The sequence below is a fragment of the Myotis daubentonii genome, chromosome 4, assembly GCF_963259705.1.
Source record: "Myotis daubentonii chromosome 4, mMyoDau2.1, whole genome shotgun sequence".
NCBI classification, from domain to species: Eukaryota; Metazoa; Chordata; class Mammalia; order Chiroptera; family Vespertilionidae; genus Myotis; species Myotis daubentonii.
The window spans coordinates 15,778,783-15,790,240 of NC_081843.1; the positions used below are offsets into that span (position 1 = coordinate 15,778,783).

At 43.5% G+C, this 11,458-nt stretch overlaps 1 protein-coding gene across 2 annotated transcripts in view; it reads right to left on the reverse strand.

The window, feature by feature from the left end:
• The window catches only part of NLRC3 (NLR family CARD domain containing 3), a 32,698-nt gene extending 21,240 nt beyond the window's left edge, over positions 1-11,458 (reverse strand). For both annotated transcript variants that reach the window (XM_059692895.1, XM_059692896.1), the window contains exon 1: positions 11,173-11,458. The gene's annotated coding sequence lies outside the window, so the exon portion shown is untranslated. The remainder of the gene's footprint in view (positions 1-11,172) is intronic.

Sequence of the window (11,458 nt, forward strand, 5' to 3'; positions counted from 1 at the left end):
GTACCTCATTGTTGTTTTGCTCTTGCTGTTTTTAAGATTCACTCTTTGTCTTGTGCCCTTGGCATTTTAATTATGATGTGTCTTGGTGTGGTCCTCTTTGGGTTCCTCTTGTTTGGGGTTCTCTATGCTTCTTGGACTTTAAGTCTATTTCTTTCACCAGGTAGGGGAAGTTTTCTGTCATTATTTCTTCAAATAGGTTTTCAATATCTTGCTCTCTCTCTTCTTCTGGCACCCCCATAATTCAGATGTTGGTACACTTGAAGTTGTCCCAGAGGCTTCTTACACTATCTTCATATTTTTGGATTCTTTTTTCTTTTTGCTCTTCTGGTTGGGTGTTTTTTGCTTCTTCATATTTCAAGTCATTGATTCTCAGGATCCTCTAGTCTACTGTTGAATTTCTGTATATTATTCTTTATTTCAGTCAGTGTATGCTTAATTTCTGACTGGTCCTTTTCCTTTTTTTTTTTTTTTTTTTTTTGGCATTCTCACTAAGATCCTTGAAAGTCTCACTAAGTCCCTTGGAAATTCCTGGAAGATTCTTGATAACCTTATAACTGTGATTTTGAACTCTATATCCAGTTTTTTTTTTTTGCTTTCTTCTATTTCTTTCATTTGTAACATGTTTCTTTGTCTCCACATTTTGGTTGCTTCCCTGTGTTTGTTTCTATGTATTGGGTAGAGCTGCTAAGTCTCCTTGAGTTGAGAGTGGCTTTGTGTAGTAGGTGTCCTATAGGGCTCAGTGGCTCAGCCTCCTCAATCACCTGAGCTGGGAGCTCTTGGTGCACCCCTTTGTGGGCTGTGAGCACAGTCTTGTTGTAGTTGAGACTTGATTGCTGTTGGTGTCACTGGGAGGAATTGACCTTCAGGCCAATTGGCTGTAGGGACCAGCTGCAACTACAGTGGGAGAGCTGCTGTGTAGGAGACACCCTTATGGAGCAGGACTTGCTTTAATGGGGCTTTGGTGCTCACTGAGTCTGCCCCTTGAGTGTGTAGCTTATGGATGTGAAGAGTTGTAATCTCGTATCGTCTCACATTGACCACTGGGTACACTGGCTCTTGGGTCTCCAGAGAAGTACAAAGTCAGCCACTGCCTGGGGCCACCCAGGAGGAGCTACAGAGAGATCTGCAGATTCCTCCTCTTTGTATCGGGTTTGGAAGTGCCCACATGAGGCCGGGCTTTGAAGCAAGGCAGGCTGGTGCTGGGTCTTAGGCTTTTTATTGGTAGCTTTGGGGCTCCATGACCCAGCTGCAGCTTGTTTGATAGGTTTTTAGCCTGAAAAAGGACAGGCCATTCATATGAAAAAGCTGCTGCCCACAGCTTGGGTCGGGTTGTAAATTGGGTGGGGCAGGATCTCAGGGAATCATCAGGGAGGAGCAAACAGAAATGGCTGCCAGTCAGCCCTGCAACTGGGCAGGTCCCAGCATAGTAACAATGACCGCTGTGAGCACCTCTGTCTGGAAGAAAGCCACCACTGAGTTCCTGCCCTGATGCCAGACAGTCCAGTTTCTCCTCGTCTGTGTCTGGGTTCCCCAGAGCCTCACCGGGCACTCGAGCTCAGAGGAAGCAGGAGCTTGTAAGTTCAATCGGCCTTATAAGAGGAGCAGTTGGGTCTCCAGCAGCCTGTGTGTCACTCAGCCCCAATCCGCACTGCTTTTTACGGCCTGTAGTTCTTACTACCCATAGGGACTTCTTTTCCCAGCTCTGGGACCCTGGGCTGGGCATCTGGTGTGGGATTGGGCCCCTTTGCTCCTTCGGGCAGCCTCCACAGAGATGATCTCCCTCCCAATTAAAAAAATGGCACAAGTGGGAGCCAGACCAGCTTGTTCAGCACCTCTGCACCTCCTACCAGTCTCAGTATGCTTTCTTCTTTACTTATCTAGTTGTAGGACTTCCATTCAGCCAGCTTCCTGGTGGTTCTGGATGATGGTTGTTCTTTTTTTTTTTTTTATCTTCTTTTTTTTTTTTAATTAAATCTTTATTGTTCAGATTATTACATTTGTTCCTTTTTTTTTCCCCCCCATAACTCCCCTCCTCCCAGTTCCCGCCCCACCCTCCGCCCTCACTCTCCACCCACTGTCCTCATCCATAGGTGCACCATTTTTGTCCAGTCTCTTCCCACATCTCCCACACCCCTTTCCCCCCCAAGAATAGTCAGTCCATTCCCTTTCTATGTCCCTGATTCTATTATAATCAACAGTTCATTCTGTTCATCAGATTATTTATTCACTTGATTCTTAGATTCACTTGTTGATAGATGCATATTTGTTGTTCATAATTTGTATCTTTACCTTTTTCTTCCTCTTCCTCTTCTTAAAGGATACCTTTCAGCATTTCATATAATCCTGGTTTGGTGGTGATGAACTCCTTTAGCTTTTCCTTATCTGTGAAGCTCTTTATCTGACCTTCAATTCTGAATGATAGCTTTGCTGGATAAAGTAATCTTGGTTGTAGGTTCTTGGTATTAATCACTTTGAATATTTCTTGCCACTCCCTTCTGGCCTGCAAAGTTTCTGTTGAGAAATCAGCTGACAGTCGTATGGGTATTCCCCTGTAGGTAACTGAGTTTCTTTCTCTTGCTGTTTTTAAGATTCTCTCTTTATCTTTTGCTCTTGGCATTTTAATGATGATGTGTCTTGGTGTGGTCCTCTTTGGATTCCTTTTGTTTGGGGTTCTCCGCGCTTCTTGGACCTGTAAGTCCATTTCTTTCACCAGGTGGGGGAAGTTTTCTGTCATTATTTCTTCAAATAGGTTTTCAATATCTTGCTCTCTCTCATCTTCTGGCACCCCTATAATTCTGATGTTGGTACGCTTGAAGCTGTCCCAGAGGCTCCTTACACTATCCTCGCATTTTTGGATTCTTTTTTCATTTTGCTTTTCCGGTTGGATGTTTTTTGCTTCCTCGCATTTCAAATCATTGACTTGATTCTTGCGCTCCTCTGGTCTGCTGTCGGGCGTCTGTATAATATTCATTATTTCAGTCCGTGTGTGCTTAATTTCTAGTTGGTTCCCCAATATAAGATCGAGGGTCTTATTAGTTTTCGTGTAGATCTCATTAAGTTTATCGGCAGCTTCTAAACAGTTCTTGAGAGACCTTAAAAGTGTGGTTCTGAACTCTATTTCTTCCATTGACAATTTTGTCCTGTTTCTTTGTCTCCGCATTTTGTTATGCTTCCTTGGTGCACCCCCTAGTGGTCTTTGTTCGCAGTCTTATAGATAAATCTTGATTGTTGTAGCTAATTCCAGGGAGGGTTTGACCTCCAGGCCAAGTGGCTATGAGAATCAGCTGTGTCAGCAGTGAGAGAACTTCTGTCCTCTAGGGAGGTGCTAATCTAGCCTTTGCCTGAGGCTATCCGGCAAATGCCTCTGTGCAGGGCTTGGGCGGGGCGGGTCGCACAGGATCAACAGGGTGGGCCGGAGAGAGCAGTTATGGCGGCTCTCAGTCCTGTCCCCAGGGGCTCTGCCTCTCTGAGTCCCAGCACCCGCTGCAAAGCTCGGAGAGAAAGCTGCACTTGCTCTGACCGAAGCCAGACAGTCCCGCTTCTCCCGTTTGAGTCTGGGTCCCTAAAGACTCGCCGGGATCTGGAGCTCAGAGTCTGCGACTCCCTCCCGATTGAAAACGCCAACCGCGCCCTCCGCCGCCAGCCCGCTCCGCGCACTCCGCACCTCAGAATTTGACTTCAGCACTGCGCCTCCTCTGAGTGTCCGTATGCGTTTCTCTTTCCTCCTAGTTGTAGGACTTCCACTCAGCCAGCGTTCCTGTGGTTCTGGGTGATGTCCGTTCCGTGTTTTAGTTTCACTTTTGAAGTAGTTGTTCAAAGCAGCAAACTCCGGCGTTAACCTGATGGTTGTTCTTTATTTTAGTTGTAATTTTGATGTGGTTGTGGGAGGCAGCAAGTACAGGCATTTGCCTACACCAGCATCTTGGTTCTCTCTTATTTCCTTTTGTGGTTACTATGAGGTTACGTTTAACATCCTAAAGTTATAACCCTCTAATTTTAATTTATATCAGCTTAACCTCCATAACATACAAAACTTTGTTCCTTTGCATCCTTGTCCCTACGCCTTTTGGTTGTTAATGTCACTGAATTACATCTGTATACATTGTGTGCCCCAAAACATAAACTAATAATTCTTTTAAATTTGTTAGTCTCTTAAATTATGTAGAAAACAAAATTTAGAGTTACAAACCAAAGTTACAGTAATATTAGTTTGAATACTAATAATCAGGGTTATTTTTTTAATGTAATAATCTCTTAAATCATGTAGAAAACAAAAAGTACAGTTAAAAACCATTGATACAACTAGATTTAATAAGTGAGTTTGGCAATGTAGCAGGATACAAAATCAACACCCAAAAATCGATGGCTTTTTTATACACCAATAATAAATTCTCAGACAGAGAAACTGAACAAACAATCTTACTTATTATTGCAACAAAAAAGTTAAGATACTTAGGAATAAACATAATCAAGGAGGTCAAAGACTTGTACTTGGAAAACTACAGGACGTGGGAAAGCGAGATAGAGGAAGATATAAGCAAGTGGAAGAATATACCATGTTCATGGATTGGTAGAATTAACATTATTAAAATGTCCACACTACCTATTCAATGCAATCCCTATTAAAATACCAACAGCATATTTCACAGACTTAGAACAAACTCTCCAAAAATGTATATGGAACCAAAAAAGACCCCAAATATCTGTAGCAATCTTGATACAGAAGAACAAAGTTGGAGGAATCACAATACCAGATATCAAGTTATACTACAAAGCCACCGAAATTAAAACAGTCTGGTACTGGCACAAGAACAGGCATATACTAGTAGATCAATGGAACAGAAAGGAGAACCCAGAAATCGACCCAAGCCATTATGCTCAATTAATATTTGACAGAGGAGACAAGAGCATACAATGGAGTAAAGACAGTCTCTTCAATAAATGGTGTTGGGAAAATTGGACAGATACATGTAAAAAAAAAAATAAAAACTAGACCACTAACTTATACCATACATAAGAATAAACTCAAAATGGAAAAAGGACTTAAATGTAAGATAGGAAACCATAAAAATCTTAGAAGAATCTATAGGCAGCACAATATCAGACATATCTTATAGCAATATGTTTACAGATACATCTCCTAGGGCAAAGGAAACTAAGGAGAAAATAAACAAATGGGACTACATCAAAATGAAAGGCTTCTACACGGCGAAAGAAGCCAGCAAAATGAAAAGGGAGCTCATACATTTGCCAATGATATATCGATAAGGGGTTAATTTCCAAAATATATAGGGAACTCATACAACTTAACAAAAGGAAGACAAATAATCCAATTAAAATGGGCAAAGGCCCTAAATAGATACTTCTTTAAAGTAGACATATAGATGGCGAAGAGACATATGAAAAAATGCTCAAAGTCACTGATCATTAGAGAGATGCAAATTAAAATGACAATAAGACATCACCTCACACCTGTCAGAATGGCTACCATCAACAAATCAACAAATGACAAGTGCTGGTGAGGACTGGAGGAAAGGGAACCCTAATACACTGAAGGTGGGGATGCAGACTGGTGCAGCCATTATGTAAAACATACGGAGTTTCCTCAAAAAATTAAAAATGGAACTCCCATTTGACCCAGTGATCCCACTTATAGGAATATATCCTAAGAACCCCAAAACACCAATCAGAAAGAATATATGCACCCCTATGTTCATAGCAGTACAATTTACGATAGCTAAGATCTGGAAACAGCCCAAGTGCCCATCAGTTGAGAAGTGGGTAAAAAAGCTGTGGAACAGCCCAATTGGCATGGCTTAGTGGTTGAGCGTTGACCTTATGCACCAGGATGTCTAGATTCCCGGTCAGGGCACATGCCCAGGTTGTGAGCTTGATCCCCAATGGGGGCCTGCAGAAGGCAGCCAATCAATTATTCTCTCTCATCATTGATGTTTCTATCTCTCTCCTTCCCCCTTCCTCTCTGAAATTAAAAAAATTTTTTTTTTAAAAAAAGCGTGGTGGTACATTTATACCATGGAATACTATGCAGCAGTAAAAAAAGAAGGATCTCTTACTCTTTGAGACAGCATGGAGAGACCTGGAGAGTATCATGCTACGTGAAATAAGCCAGTTAGAGAAAAACAAAAAAAACAAGTATCACATGATTTTACTTATATGCGGAGTCTAATGAACAAAATAAAATGATGAACAGAGTGGATCCAGAGACATGGAAGCATGGAACAGAGTGTGGAATCCTGGAGGGAAGATGGGTGGGGGGGTGGGGGGGTGGGAGGTGATCAATAAAAAAACACACACAAAGAAAACATTGTTACAGTAATACTAGTGTTTACAGTTGCCCATGTATTTACCTTTTTTGAGATCTTTATTTCTCCATATGGCTTAGAGTTACTACTATGTAGTGTCCTTTTATTCCATCCTGTAGGATTCCCATGCATATTTCCTGTAGGGCAGGTCTAGTAGTCATGAACTCCCTCTACTTTTTAAGACATATCTGAGAATGTCTTAATTTCTCCCTTACTTTTTAAAGGACATTTTTCCTGGATATATGGGAATCTTAGTCGGCAGGTTCCCCCCCCCCACCCCCCACCCCTCTACTCCCGCTGTGAGTGCTTTAAATATATCAGCCTACTATTTTCTGGCCTCCAAAGTTTCTGATGAGAAGTCTGCTGACAGTCTTATTGAGGACCTATTTGTATGATGATTTGCTTTTATCTTGCTGATTTCAAGATTCTCTCTTCATCTTTTTCTTTTGAAAGTTTGATTATAACTTACCTCAGTGTGGGCCTCTTTGAATTAATCTTACTTTGAGATTATTGAGCTTCCTTGATGTTTTATGATGTATTTTTAAATATATATTTTTATTGGAGGAGGGGAGAGGGAGAAACATCAGTGATGAGAGAAAATCATTGATCGGCTGCCTCCTGCATGCCCCCTACTGGGGATCAAGCCCGTAACCCAGGCATGTGCCCTGACAGGAAATTGAACTGTGACCCTCTCATTCATAGATCAACACTCAACCTCTGAGCCACAAGATCAATACACAAAAAGGCCAGTTATATTTTTATTTACTGGCAACAATGAAATTAAAAGTAACAATTTAAAATACCACTTAAATATCAAATATATAGGAATAAATATAAGTAAAAACTGTGCAAGACCTCCACACTGAAAACTATAAAACAATACTAAGAAATTAAAGATCTAAAGGAGGGATTTACCATGTTCATGGATTGGAAGACTCCATATTAATATGTCAGTTCTTTCCAGATTGATCTATAGATTGAATAACATCCCAATAAAAATCCCAGAAGGCTGTTTTGGAGGGGAGGGGGGAAATTGGCAAGCTAATTCTAAAACATATAGGTAAATGCAAAAGACCCTAGAATAGCCAAAATAATTTTGAAAAAGAAGAACAAAGCTGGAAGACTTACACTAAACAATATCAAGACTTAGGATAGTGCTATAGGTGTTGGCATAAGAGCAGACAAATAGGTCATTGCAATAGAAGCAGACACATACATATATGGTCACCTGATTTACAACAAGGCTCCACTGCCAATTCAGTGGGGGAAAGAATGGTTTTGCATTAAATTGTGCTAACAAGATATTCATATGGGAAAAGTGAACCTTGACCCATACCTCACACCATACACAAAAATTAATTCAAGCTGGCTCAAAGATCTAAATGTAAATGCTAACACAATTAGGGCTTTAGAAAAAATACAAGAAAATATCTTTATGAACTTGGGCTAGGTAAAGACTAAATTGAACACAAAAAGTAATAACCATGAAAGGAAAGAATGATATATTGGGATGCATTAAAATTAGGAGTATCTTTCATTAGAAGACAGTCTTTAAAGGGGAAAAAGCAAGCCATGGATTAGAAGATGTCCTGAACACGTTTTAAAAATCAGTAAGAAACGCAGCCCAATTAAAAAATGAGCTAAAATTGTGAAGACATGTCACAAAGGAGTATATCACTAATCATCAAAGAAATGCAAATTAAAATCACTTTATAAAAAGTGTTGGTAGTAATAAAGCTAAATATACATATTTCTGTGACCTAGCAATTCCTCTTCTGAGTATGTACCCCACAGAAACAAGTGTTTATCTCTACCAAACACAGCACCATAATGTTCATAGTAGCTTTATTCATAATGTCCAAAAAAGTAGAAACAACCAATGTCCACTAACAATAGAATGGGATTTTTCTGGTATGTTCATACAATCAAATCCTACATAGTAATGAAAAAGAATGAACTACTGACACACTCAAAAATATGGCTGACTCTCACAGACATGTTGAGTGAAAGAAGGCTGATACCAAAGAGAACATACTCTGTGATCCCATTTATGGGGGGTTTAAAGTCAGGCCCAAACAATCTAAAATGATAGAAGTTAAAATAGGGATTACTCTTGGGGGTAGTTCTAACTGGACAGGGCATAAGGGAGGCCCTGTGCTCATTAAACACTAACTCCCCATTCATTCCCCCTTTCCCAGCCCCTGGCACCTACCATTCTACTTTCTACATGAATTTGACTACTCTAGACCCTCATATAATTAGAGTAATACAGTATTTGTCCTTTCTATTCCTTTCTTAAATCCTCATTGAGGATATTTTTTCCATTGATTACTAGAGTGAGTGGAAAGTAAGGAGGGGGGCAAGAGAGAGGGAGGGAGGGAGAGAGAGAGACATCAACACGAGAGAGACACATGGATTAGTTGCCTCCTTCACGTACCCCTACTGGAGCTGGGGAATCTGCAGCTGAGGTATATGCCCTTGACCAGGCATAGGGGACGACGCTCTAACCACTGAGATACACTGACCACGGCAGTATTTGTCCTTTTGCATCTGACCTCTCTCACTGGGTATAATGTTTTTCAGGTTCATCATGTATTGGAATTTCATTTCTTTTTAAGGCTAAAAAATATTCCATCTGTTGATGGACGCTTGGGTTGTTTCCACTTTGTGAAGCTTGTGAATAATGCATGGGTGTAAAAATGTCTGTTCAAATCCCTGCTTTCAAGTCTGTGGGGTACATATACCCAGAAGTGGAATTGCTGGATCATATGAGCTTTTTTTTCTTTTTCTTTTCTTTTTTTTTTAATGGAGTGCTATTTTTAAAACACCACTGCTTAGCCCAGCCGTGGGCAAACTACGGCCCGGCCCGCGGGCCGGATCCGGCCCGTTTGAAATGAATAAAACTAAAAAAAAAAAAAGACCGTACCCTTTTATGTAATGATGTTTACTTTGAATTTATATTAGTTCACACAAACACTCCATCCATGCTTTTGTTCCGGCCCTCCGGTCCAGTTTAAGAACCCATTGTGGCCCTCGAGTCAAAAAGTTTGCCCACCCCTGGCTTAGCCCAACCACCCAGAGATTTAATTGGTCTGTGGTAGAGCCCCAACACTGATAGAGTTTAAAGCTACCCAGGTGATTCTAATGAGCAGCCTGAGTTGAGAACCACTGAACCAGAGAGAGGCTGAGAAAGTGACAAAGGAGGGGCAACAGCAGGCAGGAGTGAGGGGGGAGGAAAAGGCAGGGCCTGTGTGTGTCTGGGAGGCGGGAGGGGCAAGCTCACCCTCCTCTGAGGTCCCATTAGCCTCCCAGTGTTGGGGCCAACACTCCATCCTTAGCAGACATCCATCTTTCTTGTCTTGATGACCTCGGGCCTTGGTTGCCAGATTTAACAAAGCAAGATGCAGGACACCCAGTGAAATTTGAATTTCAGATAAATAGCAAATTATTCTTTTAGCATAAGTATGTCCCAGCTAATACTTGGGATACCTTATGTTTTTAGTTTATTTTTTATTGTTGATAGTAATACAGATGTCCCTTATTTCCCCCACTTCTCCCCTCCACCCAGCCCCTGCCTCACTCCAGGCCTTCATCACCCTATTGTCTGTGTCCATGGGCTGTGCATACATGCATATAAGTTCTTTAATTAGTCTCTTTCTGTATTTTTAAATAAACCTCATTGTTTATCTGACATTCAAATTTAACAGGGTGTCCTGTATTTTATCTGGCACCCCTACTAAGGCTCCAATCAGATAAGACCCATTCTCCCCAGCCAGGCCTGTACCTTTGGACACCTTGTCTCGATAAGACAGGGGAGGAGACTCCAGCAGGTGGGCCAGGAAGTAGCCCACCACCATGACCTCCCAGGGTGAGCATCAGAGGCTAATGAGGAGGCTCCCTCAGTGGGACAGTTACCTGGCCCCGGATGCCACTCCTGCAGGGTGGAACCTACCACAGGCCTCTGAGTGGGGTGAGGGCCAGTGGCAGTCAGGTAGACCCTGTGCAGAGCACACAGCCTCCAGCGAGAGCAGCAGCTTAAAGAGGGGAGGACTGAGGGCAAGTGGGCCTCAGGCCACCTTTGGGGATTTCAAGGCCAAGGCCCTCAGTCTGCAGAGGGTCTGAGCTGGAGGATGCAGGGCAAGGCCAGACAGACAATTTTGGGACCCCTGCCGCTTCCATGAAGCTGGGCGTCCTCATTCCCACACATTCCCCCAGAGCTTCATCCATGGGGCCGGGCTCAGCTGAGGACCTGTGCTCCTGTTGTTGGTGTCGCTCAGGCTGACAACTGGGCTTCTGCCTTATCCCTGAGGAGACTCAGGTCCCAATTTACTCACTGACTTTGCCAATGGGTCTCATCTTGCCCTGTGCTCTCCTCCCAGGGGCCTCAGTCCTGTCTGTCTGCCTGGCCTGTGTGTGAACTGTGGCCTCTGCATTGCCCACCTGCATGGGGTGACTGTAGGGGCCTGCAGTGCTGACCTCCTGTCTGGGCTGCGTATCTCAGGCCACAGCTTCTTGGATGCCCCTCTCTCCTGACTTGAGACCAAACAGTTTTTTGTCCCAGCACCCCTGGGACAGAGGAGGGAACACCCAGTCTGTACCCTCCTCTGGAAGTCGGCCACAGGATGGCCTGTGATGGTCAAGAGTAAGCCCTTGGGCTTTGGGAAAGCATGTGCCTCCACCAGGGGACTGGGAGGAACCCTGTAGCTCCTGGCACCATGGGGACACCTTCTTGGAGTTCCCCCAGCCACCCTGTCCCAGAGCAACTCAGCCTCAAAAGTCATGGCCCCTCCTGCTGGCGGTCTCCACTTCCTCCCACATCTTGCACTGAGGCAGCCTGGCTTCTACTTACCTCCTGGGTCTTGCTGCCTCTGGGATGCCAAGACTAAGGAGCCAGGGGCGGCTCCATCCCAGTGCCCCCAGGCTTAGCCCTGCTCCAGTGGGGACAGCTGGGCAGTGGTGGGGATGTGCTGGGTCTCTCTGTGGCCAGTTGGCTGGGCCCTGAGCCTTCAGGATCCGTCCGGGGAAGGAGTAAAGCTGTGCTCGGGGCAGCAAGGGACACAGCCCACTGGCTCCTGCAGTCCCCGAGCCCACCGGTTTGTCACAGCAGCCAGGCTCTTCACCTCTTCCTGTGCCGG